The 27,763-nt window shown below is 57.3% G+C and overlaps 1 long non-coding RNA gene across 1 annotated transcript in view; it reads right to left on the reverse strand.

The window, feature by feature from the left end:
* LOC135363082 (uncharacterized) overlaps window positions 1–27,763 on the reverse strand; it is a 44,588-nt gene that overhangs the window by 11,497 nt on the left and 5,328 nt on the right. The window contains exons 2-4 of the long non-coding RNA XR_010408803.1: window positions 17,064–17,120; window positions 15,734–16,073; window positions 10,377–10,553 (exon numbers count right to left, since the gene is read on the reverse strand). This is a non-coding gene — a long non-coding RNA (uncharacterized LOC135363082). The remainder of the gene's footprint in view (window positions 1–10,376; window positions 10,554–15,733; window positions 16,074–17,063; window positions 17,121–27,763) is intronic.

Below are 27,763 nucleotides of genomic sequence, written 5' to 3' on the forward strand. Positions count from 1 at the left end.
GGATGGGGCATGGGGGGAGGGGGAGCATTGAGCAGCCGGGGGAGGGGGCCCTCGGGCGGGGGTCTTGTGTGAGGAGGAAGTTGGGTAAGGGGACCCCAGGCAGTGGTGACCTCACTTCCCTGACAACAGAGCCCAACAGAATTTGGAACCCCGGTAACCAGGCACCCACATTCCAGAGACAGCCCCCTGCCCAGCTCATTTCTTTGGAGACCCTCCAACAAAAAGCATGTTCGGGTGCTGCTTCCCCAAATCTGGACGCTGCAGGCTGAAGAAAGAGCGCCCTGCAAACACTGTCCCCCGCTGGGGATGTCGAATCAGGGCTCCCCACAGCCTCTGGCCATTTGGCCGGAAGGACAGAAAGGTGACACCAGGAGGCCCAGAGCCTGCCACCCAGCCCCACACGCTCTGATCTGCCTGTGCAGCCCCAGGCCCCCCTCCGTGTGTGTGTGTCTGTGCGTGTCTGTGTGTGAGTGTGTGTGTGCGTGCGTGTGTGTCTCTGTGTGTGTGTGTGTGTAAAGAGGGGTCATGCAGGGTGGGGCCACCCTGAGCAGGAGCAGGCTGATGAGGGGTCAGATTCCCAGTGGGCAGGTCATGTTCAAGGTCAAGGCTGGCCGTGTCGGATGGGGTGTGTGGGCGCTGCCCCTTCTACCCAGGGTTTATCCAGATAGCCCTGCAGGGATGGGTCACTGCATCCAGGGTGCAGGGGTGTGCACTCACAGGACTGTGTCTGATCTGGGAGCAGCAGGGGGACTGGGCAGGAGGACAGTGAGGATGGCCCGGCAGGGCTGTGATGCCTCCAGCCAGCTACCCGTCCCTGTCTTTGCAGAAGGCCACGGATGACCTCCCGAGGCGGCTGGCGGACATGCCCTCTTCCCTGACGGAGGGGTTGACCCCACAGGCATCCCCCAAAACAAGTGCTAGGGATTGCCGGGCAAGACCTCCAACACCCCCCAGACCACTGTCCCAGGTGCTTGGTCACCGGACAGTGGTCCAGGAGCCGGAGCCCACGGAGACCGAGCCCGAGGGTGAGAAGGCTGGGGCTGGGTGTTTGTGGTGTGTGGGGATGGGTCGGTGCTGGCCCCACAGGGACGAGCCCCCAGAGGCTGGTGTGGGGCCTGGAGCAACGACTGGGCGCAGAGCATCCAGCGGGTGGACTGCAGTCGGGGAGACACCCCAGGGAGGGCTCCTTCCTGGCTGCGGCTTCTCTGGGAGGCCCTGGGCTGGGTTCTGTCTCCGCAAAGGCCCACGGAGAGCGGGCTCGGGGTGAGCTTTTCTCCTCTCACAGCTGCTCCAGCACCTGAGGAGCTAGAGCCGGTTCCAACTCCATCGGGAGCTCTGGAGGGAGGGGTGGTGCCTGCAGCGACTTCAGGAGGAGACCAGGAGACGGCAGGTGACCCGGCACCCACCCACGGACAGCCTGACGTGGACCAGGAAGAACTGGCACCTGCCCCGGACCCAGCTCCTGCTACTGTTCCTGCCCCTGACCCAGCTCCTGCCCTGGATCCTGCCCCTGACCCAGCTCCTGCCCTGGATCCTGCACCTGCCACTGCTGCAACCCAGCTCCTGATCCTCCTCCTACCCCTTCCCCTGCCCCTGCCAGAGCCACTGCCCCTTCCCCTGCCTGAGCTCCGGTTCCTGCTCCTTCTCCTGCTCCTCTCCCTGCCCCTCCCAGACTCCGCTGCCCCTTCCCCTGACCCTTCCTGAGCTCCTGTTCTTGTCCCTGACCCTGCTCCTGCTCATAACCCTACCCCTGTCAGACCTGCTGCCCCTGCCCCTGCCTGAGCTCCTGTTCCTGCTCATTCTGCCGCTGCCCCTGCCCCTGCGCCTGCCGGAGCTCCTGTTCCTGCTCCTTACCCAGGTCCTGCCCTAGATCCTGCACCTGCCACGACTGCTGATCCTATCCCTCCCCTTGCCCCTGCCCCTGGGCCTGCTCTTACACCTGGCCCTGCCCCTGGCCCTGCCCCTATCCCAACCCCTGCCCCTACTCCTGCTCCCGCAGGGCTCCCAGAGCCACATCCAGAGCCCACAGCCCTGCGGGGAGAGCTCCTTGTACAATTACCCTTAGGTCCATCGCCGGACCCCGACGCCCCTCCGGATTGTTTCATCCCCTCCCCCTATGTTCTTTCTCTCTGGTTCATATTGTTCTAGTTCATATTGTTCATTTTCATGTTCTGTATACTGTTTATTATTTGTTTTAAATAAAATTACTTGTTTTCAACTGAACATATGATGAGCATAAGTACATTCCCAACGCTGTGCCACCACACCCCAGAAGATTGCTGCGGAATATCTCATGTCTCAAAGGAGTCCCCGAACCAGAAGCCCCCCTGCCCATTTCGCCCCCAGCCCATACCCTGGAAACCCCTAAGCTGCTTTCTCTCCTTATTCTTTTACTTGTTCTGGATGTTTCTGTACATGGAATCATGCAATAGGAGCCTTTGTGTCTGCCCACTTATTTTCAAAGGGGACTCGTTTTCTTCTGTTTATTTGTCATAAAATTTCCCTTATTCGATATTGAAATCCCCGATTGATTACAGATCAGATGTAATCATAGAGGCCACTTTAGGAATTATGGGCACAGGGGCGCCTGGGTGGCTCAGTCGTTAAGCATCTGCCTTCGGCTCAGGTCATGATCTCAGGGTCCTGGGATCGAGCCCCGCATTGGGCTCCCTGCTCCATGGGAACCCTGCTTCTCCCTCTCCCACTCCCCCTGCTCGTGATCTCTCTCCCTCTCACTCTCTCTCGCAAATAAATAAAATCTTTTTTTAAAAAAGGAATTATGGGCACAATCTCGGGGCAGAGACCCCTGTACCTGCTGGGACACCACAGCCTGACCCCAGACAGGAAACGGCTGGTTACTCCTGTGGCCCACACAGAAACCAGGGAAACGCAGAAAGCTGGAAGACACACCACAAAGCAAGGCCAGAGAAAGGTTTCACCTGACTCTGGTCCAAACCACGCTCCAAGTCACTGGGTTCCACAGGGATGGAGACCAAACACATGCCAGTCCAAGGGGGAGGATAGGCACGCAGGGAATATGTGTCAGAGATGTGGAGCTCCCGGGGAAGGATTCCGGCAAAGGAAACCCTATGGAGGCAGCGCTCATCACCCTCAGACTGGCAGGTGTCTGGTCTGGGGAGAACGTGAGGAAGCGGAGGTCCAATGTAGGTCCCCTGGAGGAAAGGGTGACGGGCACCCCTGTCTGGGAGAACAGTGAGCATCACCCACCCCAGGCTGCAGGTGCACCCATCACCTGGCATGCTCGGCCTCGGACTCACCCCCGGAAACTCTGGCTCGGTTTTTCACAGATCTGCTTTCAGGAGTGTTCAGCACAGCGGTGGTGGAGAGAGCAGGGAATGGAACAACGCTAATGACCAAGGAGATGGATGGGATCCATGGTCCCAGTCCTCATGATAGAATGTCCTGTAGCCACTGTCACATTGTCCTTCGGGGCACAGGATCCGGGAAGCCCCTCCTGAGACTCCGTCCTGCCACCCTGTTCCTGGGAACATTGAGAATTGTTTGAGGAGGGGATGGAGAGGATCCAGGATGACACCGGGTCCAAGGAGAAGGAAGGTCAGCACTGGGAGGACAGATGGACGTGCCCTGAGCCACCATCCAGGACCCAGGCTGTGATGCCCTCGGACCTCACCCCAAATAATGGCTCCTGAGGTACAGATCCAGCTTCTGTGGTTTCACTCCCTCCCTCCGTACGTCATTTATTCACTCATTCATTCCCCCCTCTCTCTCCTTCCCCTCCACTCCTCCCTTCCCTCCCCCACTCCCTCCCTCCCTGCCTCTCTGCCTCCCTCCCATCCTCCCTGCCTCCCTCCCTCCCCTCTACCCCTCCCATCCTCCCTTTCCTCCTGCCTTTCTCCCCTCCCCCTCCCCATCCTGCCTCCCTCCCATCCTCCCTTCCCTTCTCCCTCTCTCCCCTCCTTCTCTCCCATCGTCCCTCCCTCTCTCTTTCCCTCACTCCCATCCTCCCTCATTCAGCACAGGATCTGGGGTCCCTGCTGGGTACTGAGCACTGGGGCTTCATCAGTGAGCACCCCCCAACCCACATGGTCACGTCCACTGTGGGAGGTGATGGGGGGCAGTCCTCACGGCTAGCTCTGGCGATGAGCACTAGGAATCTGCTCCTGGAAACAGGCCAGTCGCACAAAGAAAAGAATGGAGAGACCCGTGTTTAGCACCTCCTCTAGAAAAATCTCGTCCTGAAAAGTGATGAAAAGTAAGTATGTCCTAGACTTCATGCCATGTGAGTTCTAATGGCAGGTATGCACTGATTCCTAGAACCAACAAAGAGTAAATCATCCAGTGTCAACTGGGGAGTTGTGACACAATTTTTCTGACCAAATGACAGCATTTCAGCCAACATCTCCAGGGCCTCCGAGTTTCCCCAAGGGTCTCTGTGATCCTTTGATCCTTCCATCGACCTCCTTGGGAAGCTCTGTCCTGTCCTCTTCCTTGTCTCCTGCCTCTTCTGAGACCCTTCTGTGGCTTCCCCCTACCCCACTTGCCAGGGCCGCCCTCACCAGGATTCCCCATGCCCCTTGGCTGGGCGCCCGCATCCCACACTGAGCCCCATGAGCCCAGCGCCTTCTGCAAGGCCTGTGCGCTCCCTCTGGGGTCACTTGGCATCTCCCCTTACAGCGACCTGCATCGTCCTGTGCTGAGTCTCCTCTGAGCAGTCTGTGAGGCCGGCCTGTGCCCGTGTCACGGGAACAGAAGCGAGAGTCCAGATCGTCCAGACGACCCGCTCCCAGTCCCAGCGTGTGGAGCCTGGGCCAAGGATGGTCCACGAGCAGAGGAGGACTCGGACCCAGGGAGCCTGAGGGAGGATGTGGCACATTGAGCCCATAGGACGAGAGTGAGCAATGTGGGGGCCTGGTGCTCAGACCTGCTGGGAGACCACATTGCACTGACTCTGTCCACAGGGCTGGAGGTTTTCAGGGTATCCACCCTCCCATGCTGCAGGCTGGCAGTGAATGGCAGGGGAGGAGGCACCTGGTACAGGATACACCCTCAGGCAGAGAGGAGGGGGCAGGCGCTCCCCCAGCAGCTGGAGGAACTCGGGATAGCCACTTTCCCAGGCTGCAGCCTGGCAGTGGCTGGCAGGAGAGGAGGCACCTGGTGTGAGAGAGAGCCTGGGCTCTCAGGCAGAGAGGAGGGGGCAGGCGCTCCCCGAGCAGCTGCAGGAACTCGGGGTAGCCACCCTCCCACCCTCCCAGGCTGCAGGCTGGCAGTGACTGGCAGGGGAGGAGGCACACCTCGTGCAGGAGAGAGCCCTCAGGCAGAGAGGAGGGGGCAGGCTCTCCCCCAGCAGCAGGTGCACTGGGTCGGGCTGAGGGGGCATCATTGGACAGCAGTGCCTGCAGCTGGGGTCTCCACACAGACCCCCTCCTCAGCCTCAGCACAAGCTTGTCCGGATGACCTTTGTCCCCCAAACACAAAGTCTGACCCAGGACCCCCCTCAAGCCCTGACTCCCAATCCTTTCTACTCAACTCAAGTGACAAGAAATGGCCAATAGTTTAGGTGGTGTTGGGTGCACAGGGACATTTGCTTTTCTGGCCCATGCTGTAACGTTGCTGGCATTTTAAAGATCTCAGGGCTTTGATTCAAAAACGGCAGGATGCCGGGGACCCCAGACAGCTTCCTGGAAACCTGCCTCTGGGCCTTGCAGCCCTCCCATCCCACCAGCGCTCAGAATCCCACCAGCTGCTCAGAATCCCTCCAAGCCACAGACCCACAGTCTTGAGTCCTCAGATGGCCCAGGCGACGTGCCTTCAAAAAGTGATCCCGGTGGGGCTGCAGGACACACTGCGGATTCCAGCAAATCCCCCTCCCAGAAAGTGAGGGTACCACTGGACAAACTGTCCAAAACCAGCCAGGTCAGGGTTCCAGGAAGACACCAGAGGCACAGGAGTAACTGAGGAGCATCTGAAGGCCAGGTAGGGACAGTGAGAACCTCTGGTGTTTTTGCCTAGGGGCAGCTCCGGTCCCCCTAAACCCTCAGTGGAATGGCTTTACTGGGGCATTGGGGGGGAACCATGCCTGGAGGACCCGTGGCTCCACTGTCCGAGGTCGCCGACTTGATCAATGCACAGGTGGGGAAAACCGGCCACACCCCGAAGAATTTCTAGAAACAGTAGCCATCTCAGTGGTAGCTGACCTGGGAGGTCAACCTTTCAGCTGCCTGAGGTGAGATCGAGCCACAGACCAGCACACTAGCCAGAAATGGAAGAAGGAGAGCCAGTTCTTCATTTCATAGTTTCTAAGTCACCGGTTTGTTCCTACGGTTAGTATATTTTGCATCCTGGGAAATCTCTGCCTGTCTAAGGTCTTGAAACTGTTCTCCTCATGTTCTCTGCTGGAGAGGTTCTTGCAAAATCTCTGGTTTATAGGTAAAAATCATCTGGAATTGACTTTGGTTGGCACACCCATGCTGGGAAAAGGATGAAGCTTCCCAAAAATACTAAAAAAAGAACTCCCGTATGATCCCACTATCAGGTAGACCTTTTCAGGAAATAAAGTCAGTTTCTCGAAGTAAGATCTGCATTCTCCCACCCAATCTCCCTGAGGAGGGGCGGCCACCCTTAGCGACCCTCCCCTTGAGGCAGGTGCCTCCCTGGACAAGGGGCTACCCCAGGGCTGGAAGGTCTCCACAGCAGCACATCCAATGTCCTGGATACTAGGAGACAGAGTACAGCACCAGGCCAGTGAGGGTTAGGACACACTACCCCAAATACGGCACCTTGGCAAAATAAATACAGAAGCTAAAAGAACTTTTGCATAGAGCAAAGCAAGAAGGTCTCTCTGACCCCCAGCCATCAGCCCTTTTTCCCTTAAGCAGGTCAGAAGACTGCCATGTGGAACTTTCTCTCCCCGGACCACAGAGATGACGTGCTTATCACCAGAGTCAAGGAATTTAGGACCACGGGGTCTATACACACACACCTGGTTAAACTAACCCTTATCTTCCTAGTTACTTCTTTACGGTTTACGAGCCCTAGTCCAAACCCCTGCGTCTGTCAATTCTTCACACACTTACTGCTTCTTTGTCTAAAAGGTAGAAGAGCTGTCTGCTCCAGTCACCTCTGCTGGTCTTCATGGTCTTGTGAGGCTCCCACCAAAGCAATCAATACATTTTGCTTGCTTTTCTCCTGTTCATCTGTCTTTGTCAATTTCCAGACTCAGCCGGGGACCTTAACAGGGTTGAGGAAACCTTTTTCCTCTCTTGCAGCCCTGTGGGGCAGGGGTGGGGAGTCAGGAAAACCCATCCCATCTTCCTGGCTTTGGTTAAAACTGACCTCTGCTGGGAAGCAGCATAGGACTGTGCACGGCTGGGGGAGCCAGAGAGAGGCACGTGGAACATGTAGGAGCTACCTGACCCCCAGCCGGGGGACTTGGCCCCAGTGACAAGTCCAGGGTGTGATTATGAATATTATAATGGAAGCATCCTGAACATCAGACCTTCCCCACTCCAGGCTTCATGATTGCTGCTCGTTGTAGTTGCTACTGTTGGCTTAGTGACTTTTCTGAACTCACTTTGTCAAGTCTGATTCTTTGCCGTGTGTGGCCACTGAATCCCTGTGCTGTTAACTCAGTGGTCAGCCGGTGGCTGGGCAGAGAGGTCACCCCTGTTTCCGAGCTATGGGCTACAGACTGGAAGTCCCCACAACCTCCTCTTCAGGTTTGAATAATCTGCTCCAGTGGCTCATGGAACTCAGAGAAACATGTTACTTACTAGATGACCAGTTCATTAAAAGGACAGAACTCAGAGCCAGGCAGCTGGAATCGATGAGCAGGGCAAGGTGTGTAGAAGAACCTCGGGGCTCCCCCGCTCTCTGAGTTAAAGAGGCCTTTGCCCACCTCCACTCTGACCTTCGTCTGTACTTCCTAACTGATGACGTCCTTCCTTCGGGCTCATCTGTTAACTCAAGTGAAAGACCTGGTGGGCACCAAAATGACTCCTCAAGTAATAACCACTGCTGATGTCCTGGTGATTCTTGGGCACAGCCATGAATCTCAGCTTCTTCATGATGGGGCGCAGCCCAGCAGCTGTGGATCCCACAGGTCCTCCAGGGGCAGCCCAGCAGCTGTGGGTCCCACAGGTCCTCTCGGGGACAGCCCAGCAGCTGAGGGTCCCACGGGTCCTCTGGGGACAGCACCTTAATGGGCTTATGGTCCAGCAAGTACCTGTTCAGGTGGCTCTCATTGTGCCACACAGCCTCAATCCCAGTGGCCAGGTTGACCCCCATTGCCTGGTGACAGGCCAAGGTCAGTTGGTCCTCTACCACCGACCCCGCAAAAAAGGTCCTCATGTAGTAAAAGTCGCCCTTGTCCCTGGGGATGTGTGCCTGCGACTGTGGCCAATGCTCGTAGCTGAAGTCCTTGTGGGCTGCCTGGTAGAAACCGGGGTGCAGGGTGCCAAAGAGGGGGGACAGGATCTCCATACTCACGTGGTCGCAGAACTTCATATCCACCTCTGTGCATACCAGGTAGTCCACCTCACGGAGGAAGTGTGGAATTATTCTTAGAAAATATATTGTAAGCCCACAGGAGTGATTGTGGAAGCAGCTGAAAGGTCAACAGCGTTCCTGTTCTCAGACTATTGAACGCAAGGGCCCAGTAGGAGCAGGATCCCATGATCCCCAGGGGCAGGGCACAGGTTAGGAGCTAGGAAAGAATGTAACCCTCAGGTCCCCTTTCTGCACCTGGTGCTTGCTAGCACAAACATCCCACTTTCCCCTTATCCCATGACTGCCTCCCTGAGTGCCTGCCCCTAGGGGAGGGTGCAGGACTGCTTTACCGCTTCAGGATACTTGCCATCCCTTTGTCCTCCTCTCCCACGCTTTGAGGCAACTGCCCTTGATTTTCTGATAAAAAAATGAAATAAAAGCAGAGGCAGCCCTGCATGGTCACTCAGCTGCTGGGCTGCCCCCCATCATGAAGAAGCTGAGATTCATGGCTGTGCCCAAGAATCACACATGTTTCTCTGAGTTCCATGAGCCACTGGAGCAGATTATCCAAACCTGAAGAGGAGGTTGTGGGGACTTCCAACTCATGGCAGGTGGGGACAGAAACTTCAGGGGGTCAGCCAGGGGAGGGGACCTGCAGGGTTTGCCCGGGAGCTCAGCACAGGGGGAGTGTTCCTGGCTCCAACATGCTGACTGTGGGGCTGCATGGGTCACAGGGTCACCTACCCTAACCCTAACCCGTTCTTGCAACTTTCTTCTACATTTGAAATTACACCTAAATAAAAGGTTTAAGACGTCACGTGCATCGTCATGTGCGAGATCTGACCCCAGCGCCCTCAGCAGCTCAGCGTTAAGAGAACGAGAGGCCTCCCTTCCTGTCCCTGGAAGAAGACACCTGGAATCACGCGAAGGAGGGAAAGCAGGGCTGGGGAAGAGGAGAGCGACCCATTTTTACCGCACATCCTCTGGTGCCGCGTGACTGTCTTACGTGTGCGTGAGCAAATCAATCAGGAAAATGAAAACGCAGAAACTCGCGGGAGGAACCCTTCTGCACCCACAAGGGGAGCAGCATCCTCAGGGACACGGCCTATCCTTCAGCTCCATGCTCGCTCCGCCTCCGCCCGCCTCCCTCCTGGGCAGCCCAGCCGCGTGCCTCACGCGCCACCTGCTGGCGGAGCGGGCCACTGCGGCCGAGGCGCGCCAGCCCTCCGTGCCACCCTGGCACCCACCCTCCACCATGCGTGATCTCGTGACCGCGGCCACATACCACCTTCCGGAGAGCCCCCGCAGCCAGCAATATGCCCAATGCAGCGTGGCACTCCGCAAAGATGAGACGTACCGAGGAAAGGACGCAGCTTCGAGGGGAAGCCCAGCAAATGGACCTGGAGGCGAGCACCCGCCTCAGAGCCTGGTGGCAGAGCGGCCCCGCGGCCATGGTGACCCCCGAGAACCACACTGCTGACTGTACGGCCCCCTGCTGGCCCGCCCACCCCAGCCCCGCCTGCGCTCCCGGGGTGTTCACAGCCTATCCCACACTTTACACCAAGGAAGGTGTAAAGTCAGCAGCACTCAGGACCCCGGTCACCAGCTCTGTGTCCCCACGAAGACTCTGAAAAGCAGGGACACCAAGCTGGCCAGTCCTGTGGAGCAAACCAGTTCAGCCCCAAGAAGCCAAAGGAGTTCAATCGGAGCATTAAAAAATAGAACAGAACAGAAAATACCGGATCAATGGCCCCGGAAGCCCATGACCAACACACAGCTGAAGTAAACCTCAAGGACAAACGGCTCATCTCTGTGACTCGCGCAGGACGGCACAAACACATCGCCCTCTGACAAAGTAAACCACACGTGGGGGCGCAGGTGCACGTGCCTTCCGCCGGCGAGGGACTCACCGAGGTCTGTGTTCAGGCCGGCAAGGAGCTGCTTGAACTTGTCGAGCCGGGAGGCCTCTCGTTCACTTAACGCTGAGCTGCTGAGGGCGCTGGGGTCAGACGTGCCACCCACGGCGGCCGCCACCGAGTGCGGGAGAGACTGGGACCACTGCAGAGGAGCAGTGTCGCCGGCGCTGTCTGGGGAGAGAGCGCGCAGGGGGTGAGGATGGCCTCCTGGACCCCCCCCCCATGGCCCTGTTCCCCAGTAAGAAGGCTCCCACCCGCGCCACCTGCCCTTCGGGAACGCCACCGTGCCACAGCCATCCCCTCCTCCCGTAACCGGCCAGTGCAGACCCGCGTGACCGGGGCAATAAAGTGAAACTAGTGAACACCCAAGAAGCCCACTGGCCTTACTGGTAGAGCGTTACTCCATGGGAAAACAGACGTGCCTCACACAAAAGCAAAACGACAACCAGAAAACTCCAGACCCCCCCGGCTCCCCCACTGCTAGCAGGCCTGCCCAGGTGACACAACCCAAGGATCTGCTGGTGCCTGTGGGGCTCACCTGGGCCTGAGCACAGAAGGAAGCCACCGAGCCACACGTGGAGGAGCATGAAGCCCACAAAGGCACTGCACCCCTTGGATCTCCCCAAGCCCCATGAGGGAGGCGGGCAGGGACCATCACCAAGAGAAAGCACAGGAAGCTAGAGCGCATGCAAGCAGGGGAGGGGCAGCAGGTTGCAGGCCTGCCCAGCACCCCCCGCCCCAGGGCACCACCTACCACCACGCACAAAGGCCCACCGACAGGGACACACAGGGCCGAAGTGAAACCGTGCGTTAAATCCAGGAACCCAGAACAGGAAGAGCCACAGAAAAGAGCCCAAGGCCCAACACCCACTCAGAAAGAGCCACCAGGGACCAACGAGGGGCCCACAGGAACAGGCAGCACCAGGCTGTACACCCCCAGGTCTAAATACCCTTGAATGGTCACATCTCCCAGAACTGAAATTTAAAGTAGAGGAAAAAACCAACTCCAGGAGATGGGGCGGGAACCAAACAAAGTGAAGAAAACATGCCGGCTCCTGGCCGCCGCTATCAGACTCCCACCGACCCCCTCCTTCCCGCAGAGCTGACTCATTACCCTAAAATCGAGGCCCGGAAAGGCTTCACACAGAAACCCTCAGGCTACAGAGGAGCAGTGTCTGGCCCAGTTAAGCTTCCAGAAAAGCCTGGAGAGGTGGGCGTCGAGGTGAGGGCAAGTCCCAGCCCCTCCGCAGGGCTGACCCCTCGCTTGCAGGAGGTGTCCCCACCGGCCTGCCCTCCGGGAGGCCCCGGGGCAGCGATGCTCAGACCCCCTCCTCCCCGCCCTCGGAATCTGCCACTCCGCTGTGCGTCATGATTCCTCAGGAAAGACGATGGGCGGGAGGAGGGATTCCTCGTTCTAACGCGGAACCAAACGTGCTGAGTTTTACTTCTCCGCCATCTTAGAGAGCATCCCTGTGATCTACTCCGACATGTAAGGACCACGTCGTCCTGAGGAGAGCACACATCCGGTCCCCCTCTAAGATGGGACGGGCAGGGTTTGCAAGGCACAGTGATGCCCCCTGCCCCCCGAGGAAGCAGGAAGGTCAACAGCAGGTCTCCCTGCTACTGTAAGTGGAAAACACATCAGTGTCCCCCTCCGGGGCAGCCAGTGTCCACCCAGGACCCACTTGCAGCTCAGTCCCCATCAGCGATGGACAGTCCTCCCCAGCCACGCCCACTGAGCCCTTCGCAGCCAAAGGCGCAGGCTCCCCATTACGCCAGCGGCACCCTAGACCAAGCAAAGGGCATCTGACTTCAGATACAAAGGTACAGATACCTCAGACGCTGATTAAGAAAGTCAGGACAGTCGAAAGGTAAGCAGGAGGCGCGGGGAAGGCCAGCCGGAGACCCCTGCTGAAGCATCCCGGAACTTTCAGGCTGCCATCTACCCAGGGCTGAAGGCCAAAGGCGAGGGCAGCCAGCAGGCCCTGTTGAGGCTGCGTGGGGTGACGTGAGCTCCCACGGTGGCGCACCATAAAGGGACAGGCACCGACACAATGCCGGCAGTGGGAAGGGCAGGCAGCACTCTGATCAGACTGGGCCCCGTGAAACACAGCGTCCAGGCCCCAGAAACACAACTCCGCTCCGAGGAGCACAGTCACATGAAATGGCACTCAAAGGTCCCTCACCTCAACAGAGGCCTGGCCTGGCCCTGGGCCGTGGGGCCGGTGCAGGGACAAGAGTGGGGCAGAACATGGAGGAGGGGAGAGCCCGCGGTCACCAGGCCCTGAAGACACCTCAGTTTAGCTCAGCAACATTCACATAATGACACAGGACCCCAAAGGGAAACAAAGGTAATGGGGCATGGTCCCTGCCTTGGGGGAACTTGCAAACCACGTAGATGAGGTGTGCAGTCAGCCAGCCCAGCCCACCCGGCACCTCCCCTCGGCTGGGATGGCCCCACCTCCTAAGCCTGGAGCCTCACCCTACCGGTAACCTTAGAGACATCACCTCCTCCGTGAAGCCTTCCCTGACACGTCCTGGCCCTCCCCAACAAGACTGAACTGGGACTTCTACCCCTGGGTGCTTCTGGGTCCTGTCCATCACTCCAAGGCTCCATTCCACCCAGGGAGGTGAAAGACTCAGATCCTTGTGTTTCCCCACTAGACTGCCTGCCAGTCAACACATCTGCGCCGGGCCCAGCCCAGTAAGAATGAGGGCTGATGTGGTCGTCTTAGCGCCAACACCGAGTAAGCCAGCCCCACGACTAACAGCCCACCAAGGGAACTGAACACAGGCCCACGAGTTCTGCGCACCACTGCCAGCCACCCGTGGGGTCGGCTCCCTGAGAGGCCACCTCGGGCTCCAGAGCGGCCCTCTCCCCCTTGGCACTGTGCACGGTCGGGCCAGAGAGTCCCCTGGGGGCCAGGCACCCTGGTCTCTGCCCACTTCATGCCAGGAGCACACACTCCCTGCCCCAGATGTTAACAGGAAAGGTCCTAACACAGGACCTCATGTCCCCTGGGGGCGGCATCACCAGCGAAGAGGCCCTGCTCTCTGTGGGGAGGTCAGCAGCTAGCAGCAGGCCCTGGCCTCAGACGCCCTGGACTTGAACCCTACCCCACCGCTCAGCATGCTGGGCGAGCCACGTGACCTCCCTATACCTCCCCCGTAAGCTCTCTCCTAGACTGGCTGCAAAGTCAGAGGGATCTGTTCATGACGAGGGCCCGAGACAGTCTCTGCCCCACAGTAAGCGATGGATAAACACTAGCTGCTACCATGAAATGAACTGCTCACAAAAAGCCTGCTCAGAAAGCAAAGGAAAGATGGTTGATGCGCAAACGGGTGGAGGCAGAAGGCAAACACAGTAATCGGCCCCTTCCCCAGCATGAGCCGCTTGGGGTATCCTTCACCTGGCTTTTACAGGAGGAGGCCACCCCAAGGCTCCCCACCCTGGCAGGATGCAGCCCAACTGCATACCTGGCCATGGGCTGAATGCCGTGAGGCCCCAAAGTCCGTATGCGCAAGTCCTTCCCCAGACGGGACGGTGTTAGGAAGAAGGGCCTCAGGTTTAGAGGAAGTCAGGAGGGTGGGGTCCCCTGATGGGATCGGTGCTCCTGAGGAGTCACGAGACAGCCCGTTTCCCCTCTCTAGTCTCCCCCATGTTGGGATACTGTGAGAAGGCAGCTGTCTGCGCCCCGAAGAGAGCCAGGACCCAACCGTGTTGGCCGCCTGACCTGACTTCCGGCCTCCAGAACGAGGAGACCTAACTTTCTGCTGCTCATGCACCATCGGCCTGTGGTGCTCTTCGCAGCAGCCCCACGGCCTGAGAGAACAGGAGCCTGCCCGCTCAGCCGAGATGGGCCCCCACCTCTACGGGTGCTGAGGCCCGCCCCCCAGCAACTGCTCAGATGGCAGGTGTCACAGAGGCTCTACCCAGGCCCCAGAGGCGTGGGGCACAGCAGAGGGCAGAGGAATCCGGGGCACCTGCCAACTTGAACAGGCACCCAGGCTGAGGGCACTGCCCGGCCGGGGCGCGCAGGCGGTAATCGGCATAGGATGCGTCAGTCTCGGGGAACCCCGACCCACTCGCAGAAGCCCTAAACAGATTTTCATTTTTAAACTCAAATACTTTGAAGTTCAGCCTATTTTGGAGAAAAACAGTTCAGATTCCAATATGAAAACTGGTCAAAGGAACTAATTCACAGCGTTCTCACCCACGAAGACGTGTGATGTTCCAAACATTAGTCAGCTCCCGGGAAGGGTTTCTGAAAACTAGACAGGGGGATGAACGCCAGCTCCGTGGTCCCAGCAGGGCAAGCTGAGGCTGCCCGATGCCCTCTTCTCTCCTCTGTAAACAAGGGGCAGTCCCCCTGACCCCCAGAGACCCTGGGAGAGGGAGGCCGTGAGTCCGCCGCGGTGCAGGCCGGCCCCTCTGCCACCAGCTCCCCACGCCTCACTGCCTCACCTCACTGATGCTCACGTGTCACCTTCTCAGTAGGGCATCTGGATGCTCTGACTGAAGATTACGCCCCAGGTCCAGGCTGCTGTCACCACCTCCCACCTCTGTCTCGACCCAGGGCGCTTGTCTCCTCCCCGCACGCTCCAGGCCTCCTTACTGACCCAACGTGTAGGTCAGTGCTTGTCCCCCTCACCAGAACACACACTCCAGGCCAGGGACTTCCTGGGGGCACCCCAAGCCCTAAGAGTCTGGCCCATCACAGAGGCTCATCAAACACTGTGTTGTTTTACATCATAGACACCCCCAAAAACAAAAAGCAAAGCTACTGAGAGCCGTCTCCAGAAAGGCTACTGAGCACCAGGCACGGGGTACGAGACATGCGCTGATCGCATCCTTGAGTGTATGACCTGGAGGCAGTCATTCCACACCCCAGACTCTGCCCCCTACAGACTCTGAGCCACGTGCAGGTGTCCCGGCGGGGGAGGGGGTGTCATTGGAAGCTGCCGGAGGAGGTGCAGCCTCTGAATGTGCAGTTGGCCTGGCCCCTGAGCTGGAAATGTCCCCCTGGGACAACCGGGGCACACTTAGAAGGGAGACACAGTCCCCTGGGGCCTGGTGCTCACTGTGGGCCTCTCACAGCCAGGCCACGAAAGCCACACAGCACACCCTCCACCCGGAGGAGAGAAGCACTCAGCTGGGGACACAAAGAAAAGTCTACGGCTTCTCCTGCCTGGGAAGGCCTGTGGGCACGTGGATCACAACCCCAAGGTCTTCCAAGGGCACGAGCTCCTGTGGCAAAGAGGACGGAACGCCCGCTAACCTCCCGCACCGAGAGGCCTCCAGCCCCTCTCCCTCGCAGCACTGCGCGTCATCTCCTCGCGCCCCCGCCCACCTGCAGGACAGGATGTGTGGCTCTCGCTGACGGACTTCACCAGCCGAGGTCACCGCTCGGGACCGAAGGAGGCTCTGCCGAAGGCTGTGGCTCCTGCTCGGGGCCCGGCGCCTCCTGCGGCTTGCGGCGCTCCTGCCGCTGGCTGTGGTTGCGCAGGACGCGGTGGGCCGTCTCCATGACCACGTCGGTGTTCAGGCTCTCGGCTGCCACGGCCAGGAGCCCGTCATTGTCCTCGCCGGCATCCCAGGCGTCGCTGGTGTTGCTCTCAAACTCCGGGAAGGTGCTGATGCTCTTGGCCTTCACGGGTGTGGCGGGCGCCTTGGGCGCGCCCTTGAGCAAGCTGCAAAGCAAAGGCAGACTTCAGCTGTCCCCCCGGAGGCTGGAGCGGACTCACCCCACGACCGGTCAGAAAGGAGCCCATGGATGAAAGGTGCACATTCAAGCTTCCAGTGTCAACTGAGCTGAGGGTGAAGAGCAAGCACAACCCAAAGAGGCATCCGAGAGAGGACTCCTGGGGCACCCAGGGGGCTCAGTCGGTTAAATGTCTGCCTTCGGCTCAGGTTGTGATCCCGGGGTCCTGGGATCGAGCCCCACATCGGACTGCCTGCTCGGTGGGGCGTCTGCTTCTCCCTCGCCCCCCTCCCTAACCCCCCACTCTTGTGCTCTCGCTCTCTTTCTCAAATAAATAATCCTAAAAAAAAAAACAGAAGAGGACTCCTAGGATTCGGGGGCAGGAAGGAGAGGCTCTCGAGGGGCAGTACCGCTGAGCAGTCTCTGCTCAGTGACAGAAGCCACTCAGGAGGAACCCCAGCACCGCAGTCACGGCATTCACAGGGAGTCCCCAAACCTCACCCGGGCCAGTGCCCGCAAACCTCCTAAGGCAGCAGTGGGGGCGGCGGGGGCAGGAGCGGCTGTCTTTCGGCGTGCAGACACGACACAGCACCACTAGAGCAAGAGGCCCCGCGGGGGGCCCAGTGACACCCGCCAGCACGGGCGGGGGGTCACATCAGCCCCCTGCGTGGCTCTGGTGGAGGAGCCAGACACAGGGGCAGAGCGTGCAGTGGAGGGCAAGGGAAGTGAGCTGACCACCGAGAACAGGCCCGGGGCCAGGCCCTCCCGTCAGCTAAGGGGGTGCCAGCTTCGTGCTCTCCTCCACTTTGGGCTGGGCTTCCTCCTCTGCCCTTGTCCGGAGGACCAGTCGTGCGAGGCCCTGACGCGTGTCTGCTCGAGGGAAGACCACGCTGCTCCCCTCAGGACCCCGAGGAGGCCGGCGGGTCACCAGGACGCCCAGGCGCGTGCGTGATGCAGCATGACCACAGGCCTCATTTACGTGCCGTGTAACAGTGGGTCGAAGGGGGGGTGCTGGGCGCCGTACACATGCTGGATGCTGTTTAAAAAGAAAGGAAAACCGATTAGCTTCTCTCCGGCTTCCTCAAGAGCCCACACTAACTCGGGAAAAGGACCAGTTCCCAGTAACCTACACGCCTGAGCAGCAACTCTCCCTCAGCTGCCACGGGTCCCGAGGGCCCGTCTGGAAGGGATGAATGGCGCCACACAGGTCCACGCCACACACACAACGGGGCATTCAGCCTGCCGGGCAAATGGGCCTCAGCCCAGGGAGCCGCAGCCCTGACCGCATCGGCAGGGCCTCAGGCGCCGCTGCCGACGAGGCTGCTGGGAGCTGGGAGCCACTCAGCATCGCCCAGTTCCAGCAGCCTCTGCTCCCGGACCGTGTGCCAGCGGCAGGACTACGAACTAATGCTGAAATGCCCGTCTGGAAATTCCCATCTGCTGCCATTTCGTCAAAGACAGAATGCAGAATCACAAAAAGAAGATAAATGTGTTTTTTAAAGACTTAATGATTTTATTATAAAAGTTTTCTGGGGGCACCCAGGGCGCTCAGTCAGTTAAGCGTCTGCCTTCAGGTCAGGTCATGATCCCAGGGTCCTGGGATCGAGCCCCACATCGGGCTCCCTGCTCCGCGGGAAGCCTGCTTCTCCCTCTCCCACTGCTGCTCCCCCACTCGTGCCCTCTCTCTCTCTCTCTCTCCCTCTCTAATTAAGTAAAATCTTTTTAAAAAAGATAAAAATTAAATTTAAAAATAAAGTCTTCTGTTCATCAGAGTAAACTTGGAAAACAGATGGAAACAAAACAGCCCCCGTGGCAGACACCAGGGCGGTCCACTGAGTGGCTGCACCCGCACCCCTTCCTCGGCGGGGGCGTCCAGCCAGGGGAGGCCCTGTGACCCAGCGCAGCTCAGTCACCAGCAGTGTGGGCCCTTCCTCATCTGCCTGGAACACACATGTGAGGCCTAGAGGTTCCCCAGCCTCATGCCACCATGAGAAATGAGCAGGAGATATCAACCACCCGAGAACGCGGGCACGGCAGGAAGATGAGAAAGAGCACGGGTCTCGGGGGCACTGCAGCCCTGCCAACACCTTCATCTTAGCCCAGCACCAGAACTATAAGACAGCAAGTGTGTATTATAAGCCAATAGGGTTATGCTGATTTGTTACAGCAGCAGCAGAAAACCAAAAGAGAACAGAATGGTGACAGACAGGTGACAAAGCCATCCTCTTGGCTTATGGAAGCTTAAAGGTCTCTGTGGTTAAGTCAACCTCACTTTTATGCGTTACACGGGGCTCTCCTTTGAGGACTCTACTTAAAAAGGCCCACCCCCAACTGTCTTAGTCCATCCCGGCTGCTATAACAAAAATACCACGCATGTGGCAGCTTATAAACAAAGACATTTATTCCCCACAGTTCTGGAGGCTGGACGTCCAAGATCAAGGTGCTGGCAGATTTGGTATCTGGTGAGGGCCTCAGCTGGTGCCTTCTGCTGCGTCCCCACCCAGCGGAAGAGGCAGGGAAGGTCTCTGGGGTCTCTTTTATAAAGGCTCTAATCCCACCCTGGGGGAGTCCAGCCTCAGGACCTCCTCACCCCCTCAAAACCCCCACCTCCTAACACACTCAGTCTGGTGGGTAGGGCTTCCTGTGAGTTTTGGGAGCGCACGAACATTCAGCCCAGCCGACTTACTGAGATGGCATAAATCTCCAACTGTGTCCTAGTTCCACACTTGTGTGGTTTTATTTTTTACCCTTGAGTATTGAGTCACCTAGAATTTATTTTATTTTGCTACAGACTGTAGAAAACTTTTTTTTTTCTTTTGACAGAGAGAGAGATAGCGATAGCAGGAACACAAGCAGTGGGAGTGGGAGTGGGAGAAGGAGGCTCCCCGCCGAGCAGGGAGCCCGATGTGGGGCTCGATCCCAGGACCCTGGGACCATGACCTGAGCCGAAGGCAGACGCTTAAGGATTGAGCCACCCAGGCGCCTGTAGAAAACTTTTTTAAAAAATAATCCACTGCTCCAATGACATTGGTTAAAAACCTATCCTATTCCCTACTGGTTTGCGGACACTGTCTTCAATACGCAGGAGATTACTCTATGCTGGGGCATTTTTTCAGTTTTCCATTCATTCCTCCATGTCTGTGCCTGTGACACAACATTTTAATTACAGAAAATGTTCCCTTTTATATCCTAAAATGTTTCAGCAAAATTTAACGTACATTCGATAGCCCCCACGTTGCGACGGGGTTGTGAGGAGTATGAGGCAGGCAAAGACAAGCACACTGGACTCCAAACTCGCACGAACCTTTAAGTTTACCTACAAAAAAAAAAAAAAAAAATGAATTGGCGTTTATAATGTTCTTGGACAACAAAAACATGGTAAACTGGAATATTATTCAGTGAAATAGTCATCAGCTAAAAAATAAAGTGCTAGCTCACGCTGTAACACGGAAGAACCTTGAAACCATCACGCTACGCATGGGAAGCCAGTCATGAAAAAACACCTATTCTGGGGCGCCGGGGTGGCTCAGCCGTTGGGCGTCTGCCTTCGGCTCAGGTCCTGATCCCGGGGTCCTGGGATCGAGCCCCACATCGGGCTCCCTGCTCCGAGGGAGGCCTGCTTCTCCCTCTCCCACTCCCCCTGTTTGTTCCTGCTCTAACACTCCCTCTCTGTCAAATAAATAAAAATCTTTAAAAAAAAAACCTATTCTATGATCTCACTGACATGAAATGTCTAGAAGGGAGACAGAAGGGAGACTAGTGGTTGCCTGGGGTGGAGGATGGGAGACTGGGGTGACAGCAGAAGACTACAGGGCTTCTTCCTGAGGGGACAAACATATTCTAACGTTGACTGTGGTGACGGATACACCGCAGTACCACTGACTTTCACCCCTTAAATGAGGGAATGGTGTTGTACGTGAATTTTAATGGGTGAACTATTATTATATGTGAGTCTCAATGAAGATGTAAGCTTTTAAAGGCAGCACAGTTTCCACCTGGTTCTCTTGGGTTCTCTCTTGGAACCCAGGCACCAGGCTTTGAAGAAGCCCACATGTAAGCACTAGAACCACAGCTTCCAGGGGGTGTCCCAGCTGATGATGGCCGGCATCAACCTCGACAGGCGTGAGTCACCAGCCTTCTTCTGATTTCCCTCCCAGCCTCTGAACCTTCCCAGTGACACCATGGAAAAGAGACCAGTCTGACCCACAGAATCCAGGAGGGTTTGGGGGTTTGTTGTTGTTGTTGGAAAGAAAGAGTATCAGCCCACGGAGGTCATGCACAACCCCTCTGTCGTGGTCCCTTTCCAGAAATCTCTTGGAGGCTTCCCCGACCTTGGTAGGTTTCCTGTTTTAAGAACCAAAGGGCCTGGGTAATTGCTCTAGGCTTTAGCTTCCTCGTCTCGGAAATGGGAATAAGAACGTGTAAGAAATGAGACAGCCATAAATGGCAGCAGCTTGACTACCGCCAAGTGACCTACAGACAGCATTCACCGGTACTATGCACCTACCTTGCTGGCTTGCACCCTTCCCTTATGTCTCAGTACACGAATAGGGCTCAAAACCAGCAGGCAGTGGGCCTCTGCCCTCTATGTGCAAGGCATTTCCATGGGTCTTGCAGTGTTACCACAAGCTGCAGGCCCCTTGCCTCCCAGGAAAGCGCCAGTGCATTAATTCTTCATGGGCACACCACTTGTGTTTATTGAGCAGAAAATGTTCCAGCAAAGTTCAAGCTCAGACTAAAAGGCATCTCGTTTTATCTTATTAAAATTGCATTTTTATCTGGTCTTGCATAGCCAAAAAGAAAAACAGGCTTCAGCTAAAGCCATTTTAAAAGAATAAGTAGCACATCATGAAATCATTCTTTAAAAAATATGTTCACCAATAAACTTTTTAATGAATTGTACTGCTTAAAAACACCACAGTAACTCATTGCTTTAAAGAGGACCCCAGTGATTCCTCACAAAAAGCAGATACACACGACATAATGCCACTTCTAGGCACACGCCATGAAAACCCCTTGTGTAAGGACGCAGGAGGCAGGTTCAGCGATGTCACTAACGCTAAAAAGAAAAAAAAAATTAAGAAAAACTTTTATCCATCATCAACTGAAGAATGAATTCACATTATCCCTTTGTCCATTATCAACTGAGTAACAAATAAACAAACTGGAACATACACCTATAATGGAATACTAACTACAATAAAAACGAAGGAACTACAAGAACCAAGATCGGGGAACTTACAAGCCTACCACTGAAGAGTAACTTGAATATGCACAGTATGATGTCATCTATAAAATGTTTTTAAAACGAGAAAATGAAACTATCTACCGTGTCGGATACATACATGGTGGTCAAAACTCCCAGCTCATGATGGTGATGAAAACAAACGGAGAACAGGATGGGAGCGGAGGGCTGGGGGTGGAGGGGACTCTGGGGCCGGGAAGAGGATGCAACGGCTTCAACTCCGAAGAGCCAAAGTGCGCAAACAGTCCCGAGGCCCATCGGTGGGTGACCAGGCACACGCCGGAATATACCGTCAGCTTCCAACAAGGAATGAAGGGCTGACAGCCGCTCCCACGTGGATGAAGCCTGGAAACATCACGCGCAGCGAAAGGAACCAGTCACGAAGACCACATTCATATGATCCCACACGCATGAATAAGCACATGTCCAGAATAAGCAAGTCTACAGAAACAGAAAGCAGATGAGTGGGAGCCAGGGGCTGGGGAGGAGGGATTGGGGAGTCACGGCTGGTGAGGCAAATGCTCTAAAATTGACTATGGTGATGATCGTCCAACTCCACAGACTAAAAACACTGAACTGTACACTTTAAGTGAGTGAAATAGAGGACAGGTAAATGACGTCTCCACAAAGATGCTGAAAGGAAGGGAGGAAAGGGGGAGGGAGGGAGGGAGGGACGGGGAGAGGCGGAAGAAGCAGGAGGGTCTCCTCCCTGACCGGGTGTCCGGGAAGGCCGCTGTGCCGCGGGGGGCGAAGGCTGGGGCAAGGCAGCCCTTCTGCACCAGCCACCCGGCTGGCCTTTAAACAGGTCCGAGTCTACCTCTGCAGCCCCGAATGACAGAAGTCCCTAATGCCACCAGCCCAGAACAAAACATTTTAGTAGCTTCAAGTGAAAATGACAGACATGATATCACCCCTGAACTAAGACCATGAAACTTCAGAAGGATTCATTGGTTATCAGCAGGCCAACAGTGGGGACCACAGCTACATAATCTGGGCGGGCGGGTCTCCATCCTGTATATAGTATACGTAGTGTATAGCGTTAGCGACCACACAACTGGGTGGCCGGGAAGGACTCTCAGATGGAAGAACAAATGCACGAGAACTCACGATGAGTCATGGACCCAACCCTTGGCCCCACAGAGGTTCCCATCCAGCTGAGAGGGAGGCGCCCAGACCAAGGACTGTACCCCACAGGGCAGCCCAGGGACAGGCAGGTGGAGAGATGCCCCCCAGGATGGCGCCCGGAAGAGGACCCCCCGACAATAGCCCCTGAGTTCTCAACAGAGCACACCCCTCCTGCATGAGGCACAGGGAGTCACCCCTGCAACGCCCCCACCAGGAAGGGGAAGGCAGGCGACAGAGACAGTAAAGCTGAGATTCACCACAAGCAGGAGGTGGGAGCGAGGGGCGCCCCCAGGCAGAGGAGGTCACAGGTGAGGACAGGCTGGAGACACGGGTCAGCTGGGGGAGGCCCACAGAAGAGAGACGGGGACCCCTGAACAATCACCGCTGGCTCCTCAGGACTCTGCTCCACCACCTTTACAACTCGGGCAGGGAAAGTATAATAAAAACCAGAATCTAAGGCTGTCTGAGTGCCCACTTGTGGATGGCCAAGTGCTCAAGCCTGGTCCCCCTTGGAGAGCACCCTTCATTCGGCAGACACTGGCTGAGCACCTGCTGCAGGCAGCGGCACCGGAGCTGGAGAGACGCCAGGGAGCCAGGGACACAGGGACAACCCCTGCCCGCCCCCGGCTCCCACGATGGCAGGCGATCATCTGAACACAGGTGAGCAGAGCAGCGGGAGAAGCAAGAGGGCGATTCTCTCCCGCGTGTCCTGGCAAACATGTCTCTGGTCTAACTAGGACACCCCACCACCAAGGCCCTGGCGTGGCAACAAAACTGACGAGCCAGGGACCAGGATGGCTCTCTGTTCCTCAGTGAAAGGCTGGAGTAGCAGGGCTGCTTTCAGCCCTGAGACAGTGAAGCGTGAGAGGAAGGGAAAGTACGGAAAAGAAGTGTCCTAAGCACCTAAAAGGAAACCAAGAACCTATGCCGGTTTAGGATGAAGTGCTCGCCCGCAGCTCGGGCGCGGGGCATCAGTGGGCAGGTCGGGAGCCCCCCCGCGGCCACCACCTCCCCAGCCACCAGCCTCCCCGGCCGGGCTCACAAACCATGCTGCGCCCCCTCTGCGCTCAACATGCTTTTCTGAAATATGAACTCAATTAGCGACTGATTTACCATTAGGCTCGCTCTAACACACAGCAATGTTCCCCAGGTTTATAAAATATTCAGAAGAAGTAAGTTTTCCAAGGAAATTAACTTTAGAGGGCTTCAGAGGAAAATGTGTGAAACACCATTATCACCACAGCAAACAATTCCATCGTCCCTCCACCCACAGCAGAGTCTGGAGCTCTCGGCCCCCGCGGAGCCAGCTGCAGGCACACGTGGCCCCACGGACCCAGACCGGAGCACCTCTCGAGCTGTCCCAGCAATGACACCCGCGCCACCCCACCCGGCATTGCCGCTCAGCCTGTCCCACACGCTCTTGGCCGTCCAGTGCCCCCACGGGGCCAGAGCTCCCCGTGAAAGGGACAGGATTTGTCTCCTGTCATGCTCCTTGGGGCCCCCAGAACCCAGCAGAGACTCGGGCAGCTGTTGAGTCGGTCAGCAGGTTGCTCCATGGACAGTCTCTTGGAATAGATCTTGGAAATGAGCATGTTTACAAAAAAGTGCTCCTCCACATGAGAAGAGGAACGTGTGAACTCACAGATACAGGGGACAGGCTGGTGGCTGTCTGATGTGGGGGGAGTCAGGCAAAAGGGTGAAGGTGGGCAGGAGGCACAAACTTAAATAAGTCCTGGGGAAGTGATGTGGGCAGCACGGTGACTACAGTTAGTAACACGGTGTCGCAGACTTGACCACAGCTGACAGAGAAGACCTCACAAGTTCTCACCAGAAGAAAAGCAATCTGAACCTTGTGTGGTGGTGGAGGTTAAGGACAGGCTGTGGTGATCATCTCACAAGATATACACGTATCAAATCATTACACTGTCGCCCAAAACTCATACAATGTTCTACGTCCACGAGACCTCCACCCAGACAAAAGTGATGGGTGTGTATTATGGAAAACAGAAGATACGATGAGTAGGAAGAAAGGAGGCTTTGGAATCAGCAGGGAAAGTGTATAGCGTGGTGGCCAGCCACCCCCAAATCCCACCTTCCCTCAATCCTCCTGCCCTCGTCTGGCCTCCAGACGCACCTCGTCCAGCCCTCCCGACCTTGCTCTCCATCCCCCCATGCCACCGCACCCCCTTTCCTGCCGGCCTGTCCAGGGGCTCCTCAGACTGTTCTGCACATTCCTGACCTCCACACCCCACAGCCGAGGCCCCAGCCCTGCCTTCTTCCCACTTTACGGGAAACCACGCTCTTTCCTGATGCTCCTGACCGTCTCTAGGTAAAGGGTTCTCAAACCGCTGCCTCTGGGGCACCACTGGCAACTCAGCCACACGCTCCCCTCCTCACATTATCGGGTCCACTACAGAAGTCAGCTCTGCCCCAGTTGCCACACCTCATGCCCACTTCTCACAGTGTCCAGCCCCGGGACAACCCCCACGGGTCAGGCAGAAGACTAACGAGCGCACCCTGCCTCCTGCACCCCCTCACGCCCCTCTGCCACCAGCAGCTCCTGGCCCTCCTGGGCCGCCAACGTCTGTGGCGTCAAAACCCACCTGCTATCCCCACCACCCTGGATCGGGGCTCGGTCTCTCCTCCTGCCCAGGTCACCAACTCCCTCCATGACCTAATCTCCATGAATGGCAATCCAGGAGCCCAAGGGCCCCCCTCCCCTCCTCCCTGAAGCAGGCCACCCGCATTCAGCCAATCTCCACGTCCTCCTAAACCCTGAACCACTTCCCACAGCTCCACCCTCCCCTCTGTCACTGTCCCACGCGGCTGCCTCTGGTTCTGGTCTCGGCTCTGCCAGTCAGGGGACAGCTTCACTCCCCAGCTCAAAGTCTGCAAGGTCTTCCTGTCGCCCTTGGGGAACAACTGGAACCTTCCCTGTTCCTCTCCCGCCCATCCCCACACCAACACCCCCGCTTGGGGCCAGCGCTGGCCTCCAGCCCACCCCGTCTGAACGCCCAGCCCCCTCGGTCAGGTCCCTGCTAGCAATGCTCTTCTCTCCTGCTCACCTTTTCCTCGGCCGGGCCTTCATGCAGCCACTCGGCTGCCACACAGGCCAGCCCCGGGCCCTGTCTACAGAACACCCCCACAACCAAGTACGGACCTATAGGAACGGACGGTCCTTCAAGGTCCAGTTTGAGGTCACCCCCACCCTCCTCCACCAGCATCTCCCGTCCCTCGCCCACGCTGCCCCAGGAACTGGGAGCACCCCCCAGACTGCCCTGCAGGGGCCCAGGCCAGCAAACTTTAGGGCCTGTTGTGCACACAGAAGGCATCCAATAAATGCTTGAGACATTTAATGCTTCTTCGTTATACAAATATTTGAATGATTGAGCCTTTTACACGTGAAGGAGTTAAGTTCCACAGGACAGAGCACACTCTCTCAGAACCCAACAGGAGAGCACCCTCTGATCAGCTCCTGCATTTCCCTGGCCTGACCCATCCCAACTGAGCCACTGAAAATGAGGCCGGTCTCTGAATCCACATTTGGTCTGGAAATAAAATGCCACACAGCTCTAGTGAGTGGTTTGGGAACAGAAAACTAATCCAAGAAAGAGCACAATCCTAAAGAGAAAACAAAACGGGGCCCAGAGCCATGCCACGGCGGCCCGACCCGAGGCACTACCAGCTCGCCCGGCAGACGGCCCGGCAGACGGCTACCGTCGGCGGAGACAGGCCTATGTGCTCCTTCCCCACCCCATCAAACTGCCCAGCGCCCCCGACAGGAGGAGGAAAATGCTTTTCTCCTCCCAGAGCCGGCCTGAATTCTGAAAGCAGCGTGGCCAGAGGCCCCCTTTAGATCCCCACGCCGACAGCCCAACACATCGTCCCACCAACTGGCTGGCCTCAGCCCCTGCAAACAAGTTCACTGGAAAAACTAGAGAACCCCGTGTATCAACACCCTCAAACGGACTGCCCCCTGCCTCCAATGTTCACAGTGGCGCCGAGGGACCCGTCCCCTTTCCAAGACCCTGCCCTTTGCCCTGCTCTCCACACACATCATGCCCAGTGCCCCGTGACATTCCCAGTCACCCTGCGGAGGGCTTTCCGTGAAGGATCAGGAGCTCATCCAGAAGACAGGAATTAAGCGCTGTTTGTCTCCCCTGGGCATAAGCCTTAGAGCCAGCAAGCCTTATTCTTTTAGTTTAGTACAAAGGTTCACTGAAAGAAGGGTCCTTTCAAAACTGGAGCAAGGTATACGCGGGAACAGGTGGAGAGCTGCTCCATGGCACATTTGAGAAGCGTACCGAGGGGGGCTGGCCACGAGCAGCATGGCCAAGCTCAAGTGCAGAGGCTGTGTGAGAAGGAAGACAGCAGACGACAGACATGCCAGCCGGGGCAGTGGGCACACACCAGCGCCGGCGAACTCCAGACCCCCAGAGGATGGATGCCAGGACGGGCAAGAACACCCAGGAGGGTCCCCAGGGAACAGAGCTAATGCAGTCGGGGACCCAGAAGTGTACAGCTCTGCCCTGAACTAGCATGCCTGGGCTCAGAGGCGGCTCACTCGCTTAGGCGCCACGGGCCTGGGACAGACGCAAGCTCGGCAGCACCGACTGGGCAGATGGGAGCACACTCGGGCAGGGCTGCCACAGGGCCTGGTGCGCGGGCTCCCCGGCCGGCTGTGCGAGCCCCGGCAACAGCATCTGCAGCCCTTAGTTCACGTGACTGCAGGCGGTCCACACTGTTCTAACCACTGACGACCACGGGCACCCACCTCTGTGACCCTCAGCACTCAGGCTGGAATTGCCATGTTAACCCCCAGAAAAGAGGAAACAGCATTTCAGAATGGGGGAACACAAAGACTAGGGATACTCAAAATGAAAGTCCCCCAAGCCCAGGGCCCCACAGACGGGAAGAACCCAGGCTGCCCCATTCCCTCTGGGCCTCCCAACCCCTCCGCCTCTGGCCTGTGTAGGGAATATCAGGGTGAAATTAGAAGAAGCTGTTCCTCTCCTCCTGAAGAACCCCCACGCTGTGCAAATCCGAGCGCACAGGAACCGCGTTCCTGAACCCCAGGCCAGAGGAGCCGGGCGAGGGCCGAGCCCAGGGGCCAGCAGTGGGAGCCAGCTCTGCCACCCACCCACAGCCGAGGCTTCCGGGTCTGCAAACCCCCGGCCGTAGGGAGGGCCGACGGCGCGGCGCGTGTCAGGACCCCGGCAGGAGAGAAGCAGTCTCGAGCGTACAGTGTCACAACAAGGCCCACGGTGCCTCGTCCGGGGTGTGGCACAAAACCCTGCCCCAGGACGTCT

Source organism: Mirounga angustirostris, unplaced genomic scaffold (genome assembly GCF_029215605.1).
Source record: "Mirounga angustirostris isolate CCGP_5_RB_7025 unplaced genomic scaffold, mMirAng1.0.hap1 SCAF_18, whole genome shotgun sequence".
Classification (NCBI taxonomy): Eukaryota; Metazoa; Chordata; class Mammalia; order Carnivora; family Phocidae; genus Mirounga; species Mirounga angustirostris.